At 41.6% G+C, this 13106-nt stretch overlaps 12 non-coding genes across 12 annotated transcripts; all 12 read right to left on the bottom strand.

Moving 5' to 3' along the window:
* Positions 1-213: 213 nt before the first annotated feature.
* Positions 214-295, bottom strand: trnal-uag (transfer RNA leucine (anticodon UAG)). The gene has a single exon. It is a non-coding gene; the product is annotated as a tRNA-Leu (tRNA).
* Positions 296-1768: 1473 nt separating this feature from the next.
* On the bottom strand, positions 1769-1850 carry trnal-aag (transfer RNA leucine (anticodon AAG)). The gene has a single exon. It is a non-coding gene; the product is annotated as a tRNA-Leu (tRNA).
* Positions 1851-2594: 744 nt separating this feature from the next.
* trnal-aag (transfer RNA leucine (anticodon AAG)) lies at positions 2595-2676 on the bottom strand. Its single transcript has one exon. It is a non-coding gene; the product is annotated as a tRNA-Leu (tRNA).
* Positions 2677-3412: 736 nt separating this feature from the next.
* On the bottom strand, positions 3413-3494 carry trnal-uag (transfer RNA leucine (anticodon UAG)). The gene has a single exon. It is a non-coding gene; the product is annotated as a tRNA-Leu (tRNA).
* Positions 3495-4600: 1106 nt separating this feature from the next.
* On the bottom strand, positions 4601-4682 carry trnal-uag (transfer RNA leucine (anticodon UAG)). Its single transcript has one exon. It is a non-coding gene; the product is annotated as a tRNA-Leu (tRNA).
* Positions 4683-5390: 708 nt separating this feature from the next.
* On the bottom strand, positions 5391-5472 carry trnal-aag (transfer RNA leucine (anticodon AAG)). The gene has a single exon. It is a non-coding gene; the product is annotated as a tRNA-Leu (tRNA).
* Positions 5473-7361: 1889 nt separating this feature from the next.
* On the bottom strand, positions 7362-7443 carry trnal-aag (transfer RNA leucine (anticodon AAG)). Its single transcript has one exon. It is a non-coding gene; the product is annotated as a tRNA-Leu (tRNA).
* A 1288-nt stretch (positions 7444-8731) lies between these two features.
* On the bottom strand, positions 8732-8813 carry trnal-aag (transfer RNA leucine (anticodon AAG)). Its single transcript has one exon. It is a non-coding gene; the product is annotated as a tRNA-Leu (tRNA).
* A 737-nt stretch (positions 8814-9550) lies between these two features.
* On the bottom strand, positions 9551-9632 carry trnal-aag (transfer RNA leucine (anticodon AAG)). The gene has a single exon. It is a non-coding gene; the product is annotated as a tRNA-Leu (tRNA).
* Positions 9633-11013: 1381 nt separating this feature from the next.
* Positions 11014-11095, bottom strand: trnal-aag (transfer RNA leucine (anticodon AAG)). Its single transcript has one exon. It is a non-coding gene; the product is annotated as a tRNA-Leu (tRNA).
* Positions 11096-12363: 1268 nt separating this feature from the next.
* On the bottom strand, positions 12364-12445 carry trnal-aag (transfer RNA leucine (anticodon AAG)). Its single transcript has one exon. It is a non-coding gene; the product is annotated as a tRNA-Leu (tRNA).
* Positions 12446-12945: 500 nt separating this feature from the next.
* Positions 12946-13027, bottom strand: trnal-aag (transfer RNA leucine (anticodon AAG)). Its single transcript has one exon. It is a non-coding gene; the product is annotated as a tRNA-Leu (tRNA).
* Between the last annotated feature and the right edge of the window lie 79 nt (positions 13028-13106).

The raw sequence follows: 13106 nt of genomic DNA, 5'->3' as shown, positions 1-13106 counted from the left end.
TGAACAACCACCGGAAGGAGGTGCAACTGCCAGCACAAGAGCACAGGACTTGGTAGCTGGTTGGTTAAGGCGATGGACTACACTATTGAGTTGGAACCCCATCCGTGACACACAACATTTGTTCTTTTCTCCCTTGCATGGCCCTACATGAAAATAAAAACACTGAAATAAAGCAGAACATGTGACAGCTTGCGCAATCAAACTCAATAAAGATGGCAGTGGTGGGATTTGAACCCACGCCTCCTTAGAGACTGGAGCCTAAATCCAGCGCCTTAGACTGCTCGGTCACACTACCCAGCTGTAGAAAACAATTCACACTTTCTCGTCAGTTACCTAGAATGTCTGCACTCCCTTGTATTTTAGTCTTCTTTTTAATTTTCTTCTTTAAAATCTTTATGTATCTCATGTTGCTATTTCTTCCATTGTGCACATTAGAAAATTAGTTTCTGCTTTTATGCCTGAAGCAGATTGAATTTGGAAAACACGGCATATAATTTCAAAAACAGACATGGGATTTAGGGTAAAGGCTGGATTCCTTTTATTTGTCCGGTGTCCTTGGTGGCCTTGTTTGAAAAAACATTACAGTTTTCTGTTGAGAAGATGTTGCAGCCGTGGAATTTGAACCCACATCTCTGAAAGACTGGATGCTTAAATCCAGTGCTCTGGACAGCTTGGCCACAGTACCCACTGTTAAAATGGACTGCTTGGTCGTCACACAGCCCAGCCCAACTTTCCTTGTTTACAATCAAGGCTTTGACGTGAACAACCACCGGTAGGAGGTGCAACTGCCACCACGAGAGCACAGGACATGGTGGCTGATTGGTTAAGGCAATGAACTACACTATTGAGTTGGAACCCCATTTGTTCTTTTCTCCCTTGCATGGTCCTACATGAAAGTAAAAACACTGAAATAAAGCAGAACCTGTGAAAGCTTGCGCAAACAATCTCAATAAAGATGGCAGTGGTGGGATTTGAACACACGCCTCCTTAGAGACTGGAGCCTAAATCCAGCGCCTTAGACCGCTCGGACACTACCCAGCTGTAGAAAAAAATTCACACTTTCTCGTCAGTTACTTAGAGCGTCTGCACTCCCTTGTATTTTCGTCCTCTTTTTCATTTTCTTCTTTAAAATATTTATGTATCTCATGTTGCTCTTGCTTCCGTCATCTTTTTTTGATTCTCTTTTTAAAAATCTTAATTTATCTCATGTTGCTCTTTCTTGCATTGTGTACACTGAAAATTTGTTTCTGCTTTTATGTCTGAAGCAGATTGATTTTGAAAAACACAGCAGATAATTTCAAAAACAGAAGTGGGAACTAGGGTAAGGCCTGGATTCCCTTTATTTGTCCGGTGTCCTTGGTGACCTTGTTTGGAATTACATTACAGTTTTCTGTTGAGAAAACGTTGCAGCGGTGGACTTTAAACCCACATCTCTGAAGGAATGGATCCTTAAATCCAGTACTCTGGACAGCTCGGCCACATTACCCACTGTTAAAAAGGACTGCTGGGTCGTCGCCTTGCTCAGCCCAACTTTCCTTGTTTCAAGGCTTTGACATGAACAACCACCGGAAGGAGGTGCAACTGCCAGCACAAGAGCACAGGACTTGGTAGCTGGTTGGTTAAGGCGATGGACTACACTATTGAGTTGGAACACCATCCATGACACACAACATTTGTTCTTTTCTCCCTTGCATGGCCCTACATGAAAGTAAAAACGCTGAAATAAAGCAGAACATGTGACAGATTGCGCAAACAAACTCAATAAAGATGGCAGTGGTGGGATTTGAACCCACGCCTCCTTAGAGACTGGAGCCTTAATCCAGCACCTTAGACCGCTCGGCCACACTACCCAGCTCTGGAAATATACTTCACACTTTCTTTCGTCAGTTACCTAGGGCGTCTGCACTTCCTTGTATTTTCGTCTTCTTTTTCATTTTCTTCTTTAAAATATTTATGTATATCTCATGTTGCTCTTCTTGCTTCCGTCATCTTTTTTTGATTCTCTTTTTAAAAATCTTAATTTATCTCATGTTGCTCTTTCTTGCATTGTGTACACTGATTTTTTTTTCTGCTTTTATGTCTGAAGCAGATTGAATTTGAAAAACACAGCAGATAATTTCAAAAACAGAAGTGGGAACTAGGGTAAGGCCTGGATTCCCTTTATTTGTCTGGTGTCCTTGGTGGCCTTGTTTGGAATTACATTACAGTTTTCTGTTGAGAAAACGTTGCAGCGGTGGACTTTAAACCCACATCTCTGAAAGAATGGATCCTTAAATCCAGTACTCTGGACAGCTCGGCCACATTACCCACTGTTAAAATGGACTGCTGGGTCGTCGCCTTGCTCAGCCCAACTTTCCTTGTTTACCATCAAGGCTTTGACATGAACAACCACCGGAAGGAGGTGCAACTGCCAGCACAAGAGCACAGGACTTGGTAGCTGGTTGGTTAAGGCGATGGACTACACTATTGAGTTGGAACCCCATCCGTGACACACAACATTTGTTCTTTTCTCCCTTGCATGGCCCTACATGAAAGTAAAAACGCTGAAATAAAGCAGAACATGTGACAGCTTGCACAAACAAACTCAATAAAGATGGCAGTGGTGGGATTTGAACCCACGCCTCCTTAGAGACTGGAGCCTTAATCCAGCGCCTTAGACCGCTCGGCCACACTACCCAGCTCTGGCAAATTATTCACACTTTCTCGTCAGTTACCTAGAGCGTCTGCACTTCCTTGTATTTTAGTCTTCTTTTTCATTTTTTTCTTTAAAATATTTATGTATCTCATGTTGCTCTTGCTTCCGTCATCTTTTTTTGATTCTCTTTTAAAAATCTTAATTTTTCTCATGTTGCTCTTTCTTGCATTGTGTACACTGAAAATTTGTTTCTGCTTTTATGTCTGAAGCAGATTGAATTTGAAAAACACAGCAGATAATTTCAAAAACAGAAGTGGGAACTAGGGTAAGGCCTGGATTCCCTTTATTTGTCTGGTGTCCTTGGTGGCCTTGTTTGGAATTACATTACAGTTTTCTGTTGAGAAAACGTTGCAGCGGTGGACTTTAAACCCACATCTCTGAAGGAATGGATCCTTAAATCCAGTACTCTGGACAGCTCGGCCACATTACCCACTGTTAAAAAGGACTGCTGGGTCGTAGCCTTGCTCAGCCCGACTTTCCTTGTTTACCATCAAGGCTTTGACATGAACAACCACCGGAAGGAGGTGCAACTGCCAGCACAAGAGCACAGGACTTGGTAGCTGGTTGGTTAAGGCGATGGACTACACTATTGAGTTGGAACCCCATCCGTGACACACAACATTTGTTCTTTTCTCCCTTGCATGGCCCTACATGAAAGTAAAAACACTGAAATAAAGAAGAACATGTGACAGCTTGCACAAACAAACTCAATAAAGATGGCAGTGCTGGGATTTGAACCCACGCCTCCTTAGAGACTGGAGCCTAAATCCAGCGCCTTAGACCGCTCGGCCACACTACCAAGCTCTAGATAAAATTCAAACTTTCTCGTCAGTTACCTAGAGCGTTTGCACTTCCTTGTATTTTAGTCTTCTTTTTCATTTTCTTCTTTAAAATATTTACGTATCTCATGTTGCTCTTGCTTCCGTCATCTTTTTTTGATTCTCTTTTTAAAAATCTTAATTTATCTCATGTTGCTCTTTCTTGCATTGTGTACACTGAAAATTTGTTTCTGCTTTTATGTCTGAAGCAGATTGAATTTGAAAAACACAGCAGATAATTTCAAAAACAGAAGTGGGAACTAGGCTAAGGACAGGATTCCCTTTATTTGTCTGGTGTCCTTGGAGACTGGAGCCTTAATCCAGCGCCTTAGACCGCTCGGCCACACTACCTAGCTCTGGAAGAAATTCAAACTTTCTCGTCAGTTACCTAGAGCGTTTGCACTACCTTGTATTTTCGTCTTCTTTTTCATTTTTTTCTTTAAAATATTTATGTATCTCATGTTGCTCTTGCTTCCGTCATCTTTTTTTGATTCTCTTTTTAAAAATCTTAATTTATCTCATGTTGCTCTTTCTTGCATTGTGTACACTGAAAATGTGTTTCTGCTTTTATGTCTGAAGCAGATTGAATTTGAAAGACACAGCAGATAATTTCAAAAACAGAAGTGGGAACTAGGGTAAGGCCTGGATTCCCTTTATTTGTCTGGTGTCCTTGGTGGCCTTGTTTGGAATTACATTACAGTTTTCTGTTGAGAAAACGTTGCAGCGGTGGACTTTAAACCCACATCTCTGAAAGAATGGATCCTTAAATCCAGTACTCTGGACAGCTCGGCCACATTACCCACTGTTAAAAAGGACTGCTGGGTCGTCACCTTGCTCAGCCCAACTTTCCTTGTTTACCATCAAGGCTTTGACATGAACAACCACGGGAAGGAGGTGCAACTGCCAGCACAAGAACACAGGACTTGGTAGCTGGTTGGTTAAGGCGATGGACTACACTATTGAGTTGGAACCCCATCCGTGACACACAACATTTGTTCTTTTCTCCCTTGCATGAACCTTCATGAAAGTAAAAACGCTGAAAAAAAGCAGAACATGTGACAGCTTGTGCAAACAAACCCAATAAAGATGGCAGTGGTGGGATTTGAACCCACGCCTCCTTAGAGACTGGAGCCTAAATCCAGCGCCTTAGACCGCTCGGCCACACTACCCAGCTCTGGAAAAAATTCACACTTTCTCGTCAGTTACCTAGGCGTCTGCACTCCCTTGTATTTTAGTCTTCTTTTTAATTTTCTTCTTTAAAATATTTATGTATCTCATGTTGCTCTTGCTTTCTTCCAAAAATTTAATTTATCTCATGTTGCTCTTTCATTGTATACACTGAAAATTAGTTTCTGCTTTTATGTCTGAAGCAGATTGAATTTGAAAACACAGCAGATAATTTCAAAAACAGAAGTGGGAACTAGGGTAAGGCCTGGATTCCCTTTATTTGTCCGGTGTCCTTGGTGGCCTTGTTTGGAATTACATTACAGTTTTCTGTTGAGAAAACGTTGCAGCGGTGGACTTTAAACCCACATCTCTGAAAGAATGGATCCTTAAATCCAGTACTCTGGACAGCTCGGCCACATTACCCACTGTTAAAATGGACTGCTGGGTCGTCGCCTTGCTCAGCCCAACTTTCCTTGTTTACAATCAAGGCTTTGACATGAACAACCACCGGAAGGAGGTGCAACTGCCAGCACAAGAGCACAGGACTTGGTAGCTGGTTGGTTAAGGCGATGGACTACACTATTGAGTTGGAACCCCATCCGTGACACACAACATTTGTTCTTTTCTCCCTTGCATGGCCCTACATGAAAGTAAAAACGCTGAAATAAAGCAGAACATGTGACAGATTGCGCAAACAAACTCAATAAAGATGGCAGTGGTGGGATTTGAACCCACGCCTCCTTAGAGACTGGAGCCTTAATCCAGCGCCTTAGACCGCTCGGCCACACTACCCAGCTCTAGAAAAATATTCAAACTTTCTCGTCAGTTACCTAGAGCGTTTGCACTTCCTTGTATTTTAGTCTTCTTTTTCATTTTCTTCTTTAAAATATTTATGTATCTCATGTTGCTCTTGCTTCCGTCATCTTTTTTTGATTCTCTTTTTAAAAATCTTAATTTATCTCATGTTGCTCTTTCTTGCATTGTGTACACTGAAAATTTGTTTCTGCTTTTATGTCTGAAGCAGATTGAATTTGAAAACACAGCAGATAATTTCAAAAACAGAAGTGGGAACTAGGGTAAGGCCTGGATTCCCTTTATTTGTCTGGTGTCCTTGGTGGCCTTGTTTGGAATTACATTACAGTTTTCTGTTGAGAAAACAAACTTGCAGTTACCTAGTGGACTTGAAACCCACATCTCTGAAAGAATGGATCTTTAAATCCATGTATCTCTGTTGACAGCTTCGGCCACATTACCCACTGTTAAAATGGACTGCTGTTGCTCTTTCTTGCATTGTGTACACTGAAAATTTGTTTCTGCTTTTATGTCTGAAGCAGATTGAATTTGAAAACACAGCAGATAATTTCAAAACAGAAGTGGGAACTAGGCACAAGGCCTGGATTCCCTTTATTTGTCTGGTGTCCTTGGCCTTGACTGGAGCCCAGCGCCTTCTGTTGAGAAAACCCCAGCCGGCCACTTGTTGTGAATGCTACCTGACAGCTTTCACCAAGGCATGAAAGTAAAACAACCACCTGAAATAAAGCACAAGAGCAAACAAACTCAAAAAGATGGTGGCTGGGATTTGAACCCACCTTAGAGACTGATGGACTACACCTTTGACCTTGGAACCCCAGCTCGAAAAATTCACACTTTCTCGTCAGTTACCTAGATTTGCACTTCCTTGTATTTTAGTCCTTTTTCATTTTCTTCTTTAAAATATTTATGAAAGTTCCGTCATCGATTCTCTTTTTTAAAAATCTTAATTTATCTCATGTTGCTCTTTCATTGAACAAAATTTGTTTCTGATGTCTGAAGCAGATTGAATTTGAAAAACACAGCAGATAATTTCAAAAAAGATGGCAGTGGTGGGATTTGAACCCTTTATTTGTCTGGTGTCCTTGGAGACTGGAGCCTTAATCCAGCGCCTTAGACCGCTCGGCCACACTACCTAGCTCTGGAAAAATTCAAACTTTCTCGTCAGTTACCTAGAGCGTTTGCACTTCCTTGTATTTTCGTCTTCTTTTTCATTTTCTTCTTTAAAATATTTATGTATCTCATGTTGCTCTTGCTTCCGTCATCTTTTTTTGATTCTCTTTTTAAAAATCTTAATTTATCTCATGTTGCTCTTTCTTGCATTGTGTACACTGAAAATTTGTTTCTGCTTTTATGTCTGAAGCAGATTGAATTTGAAAAACACAGCAGATAATTTCAAAAACAGAAGTGGGAACTAGGGTAAGGCCTGGATTCCCTTTATTTGTCTGGTGTCCTTGGTGGCCTTGTTTGGAATTACATTACAGTTTTCTGTTGAGAAAACGTTGCAGCGGTGGACTTTAAACCCACATCTCTGAAAGAATGGATCCTTAAATCCAGTACTCTGGACAGCTCGGCCACATTACCCACTGTTAAAATGGACTGCTGGGTCGTCGCCTTGCTCAGCCCAACTTTCCTTGTTTACCATCAAGGCTTTGACATGAACAACCACCGGAAGGAGGTGCAACTGCCAGCACAAGAGCACAGGACTTGGTAGCTGGTTGGTTAAGGCGATGGACTACACTATTGAGTTGGAACCCCATCCGTGACACACAACATTTGTTCTTTTCTCCCTTGCATGGCCCTACATGAAAGTAAAAACGCTGAAATAAAGCAGAACATGTGACAGATTGCGCAAACAAACTCAATAAAGATGGCAGTGGTGGGATTTGAACCCACGCCTCCTTAGAGACTGGAGCCTTAATCCAGCGCCTTAGACCGCTCGGCCACACTACCCAGCTCTGGAAAAATATTCACACTTTCTCGTCAGTTACCTAGGCGTTTGCACTTCCTTGTATTTTAGTCTTCTTTTTCATTTTCTTCTTTAAAATATTTATGTATCTCATGTTGCTCTTGCTTCCGTCATCTTTTTTTGATTCTCTTTTTAAAAATCTTAATTTATCTCATGTTGCTCTTTCTTGCATTGTGTACACTGAAAATTTGTTTCTGCTTTTATGTCTGAAGCAGATTGAATTTGAAAAACACAGCAGATAATTTCAAAAACAGAAGTGGGAACTAGGCTAAGGCCTGGATTCCCTTTATTTGTCTGGTGTCCTTGGAGACTGGAGCCTTAATCCAGCGCCTTAGACCGCTCGGCCACGCTACCCAGCTCTGTGAATGCTACCCGTGCTACCCGTGCATGGCCCTACATGAAAGTAAAAACGCTGAAATAAAGCAGAAAATGTGACTGCGCAAACAAACTCAAAAAGATGGCAGTGATGGGATTTGAACCCACTCGTTAGAGACTGGAGCCTTAATCCAGCACCTTAGACCTCCTAGCCACACTACCCAGCTCTGGAAATATATTCACACTTTCTCGTCAGTTACCTAGGGCGTCTGCACCCTTGTATTTTCGTCTTCTTTTTCATTTTTTTCTTTAAAATATTTATGTATCTCATGTTGCTCTTGCTTCCGTCATCTTTTTTTGATTCTCTTTTTAAAAATCTTAATTTATCTCATGTTGCTCTTTCTTGCATTGTGTACACTGAAAATTTGTTTCTGCTTTTATGTCTGAAGCAGATTGAATTTGAAAAACACAGCAGATAATTTCAAAAACAGAAGTGGGAACTAGGGTAAGGCCTGGATTCCCTTTATTTGTCTGGTGTCCTTGGTGGCCTTGTTTGGAATTACATTACAGTTTTCTGTTGAGAAAACGTTGCAGCGGTGGACTTTAAACCCACATCTCTGAAAGAATGGATCCTTAAATCCAGTACTCTGGACAGCTCGGCCACATTACCCACTGTTAAAATGGACTGCTGGGTCGTCGCCTTGCTCAGCCCAACTTTCCTTGTTTACCATCAAGGCTTTGACATGAACAACCACCGGAAGGAGGTGCAACTGCCAGCACAAGAGCACAGGACTTGGTAGCTGGTTGGTTAAGGCGATGGACTACACTATTGAGTTGGAACCCCATCCGTGACACACAACATTTGTTCTTTTCTCCCTTGCATGGCCCTACATGAAAGTAAAAACGCTGAAATAAAGCAGAACATGTGACAGATTGCGCAAACAAACTCAATAAAGATGGCAGTGGTGGGATTTGAACCCACGCCTCCTTAGAGACTGGAGCCTTAATCCAGCGCCTTAGACCGCTCGGCCACACTACCCAGCTCTGGAAAAATATTCACACTTTCTCGTCAGTTACCTAGGGCGTCTGCACTTCCTTGTATTTTCGTCTTCTTTTTCATTTTCTTCTTTAAAATATTTATGTATCTCATGTTGCTCTTGCTTCCGTCATCTTTTTTTGATTCTCTTTTTAAAAATCTTAATTTATCTCATGTTGCTCTTTCTTGCATTGTGTACACTGAAAATTTGTTTCTGCTTTTATGTCTGAAGCAGATTGAATTTGAAAAACACAGCAGATAATTTCAAAAACAGAAGTGGGAACTAGGGTAAGGCCTGGATTCCCTTTATTTGTCTGGTGTCCTTGGTGGCCTTGTTTGGAATTACATTACAGTTTTCTGTTGAGAAAACGTTGCAGCGGTGGACTTTAAACCCACATCTCTGAAAGAATGGATCCTTAAATCCAGTACTCTGGACAGCTCGGCCACATTACCCACTGTTAAAATGGACTGCTGGGTCGTCGCCTTGCTCAGCCCAACTTTCCTTGTTTACCATCAAGGCTTTGACATGAACAACCACCGGAAGGAGGTGCAACTGCCAGCACAAGAGCACAGGACTTGGTAGCTGGTTGGTTAAGGCGATGGACTACACTATTGAGTTGGAACCCCATCCGTGACACACAACATTTGTTCTTTTCTCCCTTGCATGGCCCTACATGAAAGTAAAAACGCTGAAATAAAGCAGAACATGTGACAGCTTGCGCAAACAAACTCAATAAAGATGGCAGTGGTGGGATTTGAACCCACGCCTCCTTAGAGACTGGAGCCTTAATCCAGCGCCTTAGACCGCTCGGCCACACTACCCAGCTCTGGAAAAAATTCAAACTTTCTCGTCAGTTACCTAGAGCGTTTGCACTTCCTTGTATTTTAGTCTTCTTTTTCATTTTCTTCTTTAAAATATTTATGTATCTCATGTTGCTCTTGCTTCCGTCATCTTTTTTTGATTCTCTTTTTAAAAATCTTAATTTATCTCATGTTGCTCTTTCTTGCATTGTGTACACTGAAAATTTGTTTCTGCTTTTATGTCTGAAGCAGATTGAATTTGAAAAACACAGCAGATAATTTCAAAAACAGAAGTGGGAACTAGGGTAAGGCCTGGATTCCCTTTATCTTGTCCTGGTGTCATTACTTTTCTGGAGACTGGAGCCTTAATCCAGCGCCTTACCCACTGTTAAAATGGACCGCTCGGCCCACGTTTACCATCAAGGCTTTGACCAACAGCTCTGTGAATGCTACCACTATTGAGTTGGAACCCCATCCGTGACCACAACATTTGTTCTTTTCTCCCTTGCATGGCCCTACATGAAAGTAAAAACGCTGAAATAAAGCAGAAAATGTGACAGATTGCGCAAACAAACTCAAAAAAGATGGCAGTGATGGGATTTGAACCCACACCTCGTTAGAGACTGGAGCCTTAATCCAGCACCTTAGACCTCTTGGCCACACTACCCAGCTCTGGAAATATATTCACACTTTCTCGTCAGTTACCTAGGGCGTCTGCACTTCCTTGTATTTTCGTCTTCTTTTTCATTTTCTTCTTTAAAATATTTATGTATCTCATGTTGCTCTTGCTTCCGTCATCTTTTTTTGATTCTCTTTTTAAAAATCTTAATTTATCTCATGTTGCTCTTTCTTGCATTGTGTACACTGAAAATTTGTTTCTGCTTTTATGTCTGAAGCAGATTGAATTTGAAAAACACAGCAGATAATTTCAAAAACAGAAGTGGGAACTAGGGTAAGGCCTGGATTCCCTTTATTTGTCTGGTGTCCTTGGTGGCCTTGTTTGGAATTACATTACAGTTTTCTGTTGAGAAAATGTTGCAGCGGTGGACTTTAAACCCACATCTCTGAAAGAATGGATCCTTAAATCCAGTACTCTGGACAGCTCGGCCACATTACCCACTGTTAAAATGGACTGCTGGGTCGTCGCCTTGCTCAGCCCAACTTTCCTTGTTTACCATCAAGGCTTTGACATGAACAACCACCGGAAGGAGGCAACTGCCAGCACAAGAGCACAGGACTTGGTAGCTGGTTGGTTAAGGCGATGGACTACACTATTGAGTTGGAACCCCATCCGTGACACACAACATTTGTTCTTTTCTCCCTTGCATGGCCCTACATGAAAGTAAAAACGCTGAAATAAAGCAGAACATGTGACAGCTTGCACAAACAAACTCAATAAAGATGGCAGTGGTGGGATTTGAACCCACGCCTCCTTAGAGACTGGAGCCTTAATCCAGCGCCTTAGACCGCTCGGCCACACTACCCAGCTCTGAAAAAAATTCACACTTTCTCGTCAGTTACCTAGAGCGTTGCACTTCCTTGTATTTTAGTCTTCTTTTTCATTTTTTTCTTTAAAATATTTATGTATCTCATGTTGCTCTTGCTTCCGTCATCTTTTTTTGATTCTCTTTTTAAAAATCTTTAATTTATCTCATGTTGCTCTTTCTTGCATTGTGTACACTGAAAATGTGTTTCTGCTTTTATGTCTGAAGCAGATTGAATTTGAAAAACACAGCAGATAATTTCAAAAACAGAAGTGGGAACTAGGCTAAGGTTTTCTGTTGACTGGATTCCCTTTATTTGTCTGGTGTCCTTGGAGACTGGAGCCTTAATCCAGCGCCTTTGACGAGACCCACGCTCGGCCACACCCTTGCATGGCCCTACATGAAAGTAAAAACGCTGAAATAAAGCAGAAAATGTGACAGATTGCGCAAACAAACTCAAAAAAGATGGCAGTGATGGGATTTGAACCCACACCTCGTTAGAGACTGGAGCCTTAATCCAGCACCTTAGACCTAGCCACACTACCCAGCTCTGGAAAAATATGCAGTTACCTAGGGCGTCTGCACTTCCTTGTATTTTCGTCTTCTTTTTCATTTTTTCTTTAAAATATTTATGTATCTCATGTTGCTCTTGCTTCCGTCATCTTTTTTTGATTCTATTTTTAAAAATCTTAATTTTTCTCATGTTGCTCTTTCTTGCATTGTGTACACTGAAAATTTGTTTCTGCTTTTATGTCTGAAGCAGATTGAATTTGAAAAACACAGCAGATAATTTCAAAAACAGAAGTGGGAACTAGGGTAAGGCCTGGATTCCCTTTATTTGTCTGGTGTCCTTGGTGGCCTTGTTTGGAATTACATTACAGTTTTCTGTTGAGAAAACGTTGCAGCGGTGGACTTTAAACCCACATCTCTGAAAGAATGGATCCTTAAATCCAGTACTCTGGACAGCTCGGCCACATTACCCACTGTTAAAATGGACTGCTGGGTCGTCGCCTTGCTCAGCCCAACTTTCCTTGTTTACCATCAAGGCTTTGACATGAACAACCACCGGAAGGAGGTGCAACTGCCAGCACAAGAGCACAGGACTTGGTAGCTGGTTGGTTAAGGCGATGGACTACACTATTGAGTTGGAACCCCATCCGTGACACACAACATTTGTTCTTTTCTCCCTTGCATGGCCCTACATGAAAGTAAAAACGCTGAAATAAAGCAGAACATGTGACAGATTGCGCAAACAAACTCAATAAAGATGGCAGTGGTGGGATTTGAACCCACGCCTCCTTAGAGACTGGAGCCTTAATCCAGCGCCTTAGACCGCTCGGCCACACTACCCAGCTCTGGAAAAATATTCACACTTTCTCGTCAGTTACCTAGGGCGTCTGCACTTCCTTGTATTTTAGTCTTCTTTTTCATTTTCTTCTTTAAAATATTTATGTATCTCATGTTGCTCTTGCTTCCGTCATCTTTTTTTGATTCTCTTTTTAAAAATCTTAATTTATCTCATGTTGCTCTTTCTTGCATTGTGTACACTGAAAATTTGTTTCTGCTTTTATGTCTGAAGCAGATTGAATTTGAAAAACACAGCAGATAATTTCAAAAACAGAAGTGGGAACTAGGGTAAATTCCCTTTATTTGTCCGGTGTCAGAAGTGGGAACTAGGCTAAGGCCTGGATTCCCTTTATTTGTCTGGTGTCCTTGGAGACTGGAGCCTTAATCCAGCGCCTTAGACCGCTCGGCCACGCTACCCAGCTCTGGAAAAATTCAAACATGAAAGTAAAAACGCTGAAATAAAGCAGAACATGTGACAGTTGCGCAAACAAACTCAATAAAGATGGCAGTGATGGGATTTGAACCCACGCCTCCTTAGAGACTGGAGCCTTAATCCAGCACCTTAGACCGCTTGGCCACACTACCCAGCTCTGGAAAATATTCACACTTTCTCGTCAGTTACCTAGGCGTCTGCACTTCCTTGTATTTTCGTCTTCTTTTTCAT

Source organism: Oncorhynchus masou, unplaced genomic scaffold (genome assembly GCF_036934945.1).
Source record: "Oncorhynchus masou masou isolate Uvic2021 unplaced genomic scaffold, UVic_Omas_1.1 unplaced_scaffold_1702, whole genome shotgun sequence".
Lineage (NCBI taxonomy): Eukaryota > Metazoa > Chordata > Actinopteri > Salmoniformes > Salmonidae > Oncorhynchus > Oncorhynchus masou.
Note: the sequence above shows the minus strand (reverse complement) of the source record. Positions and strands in the feature narration are given on the sequence as shown.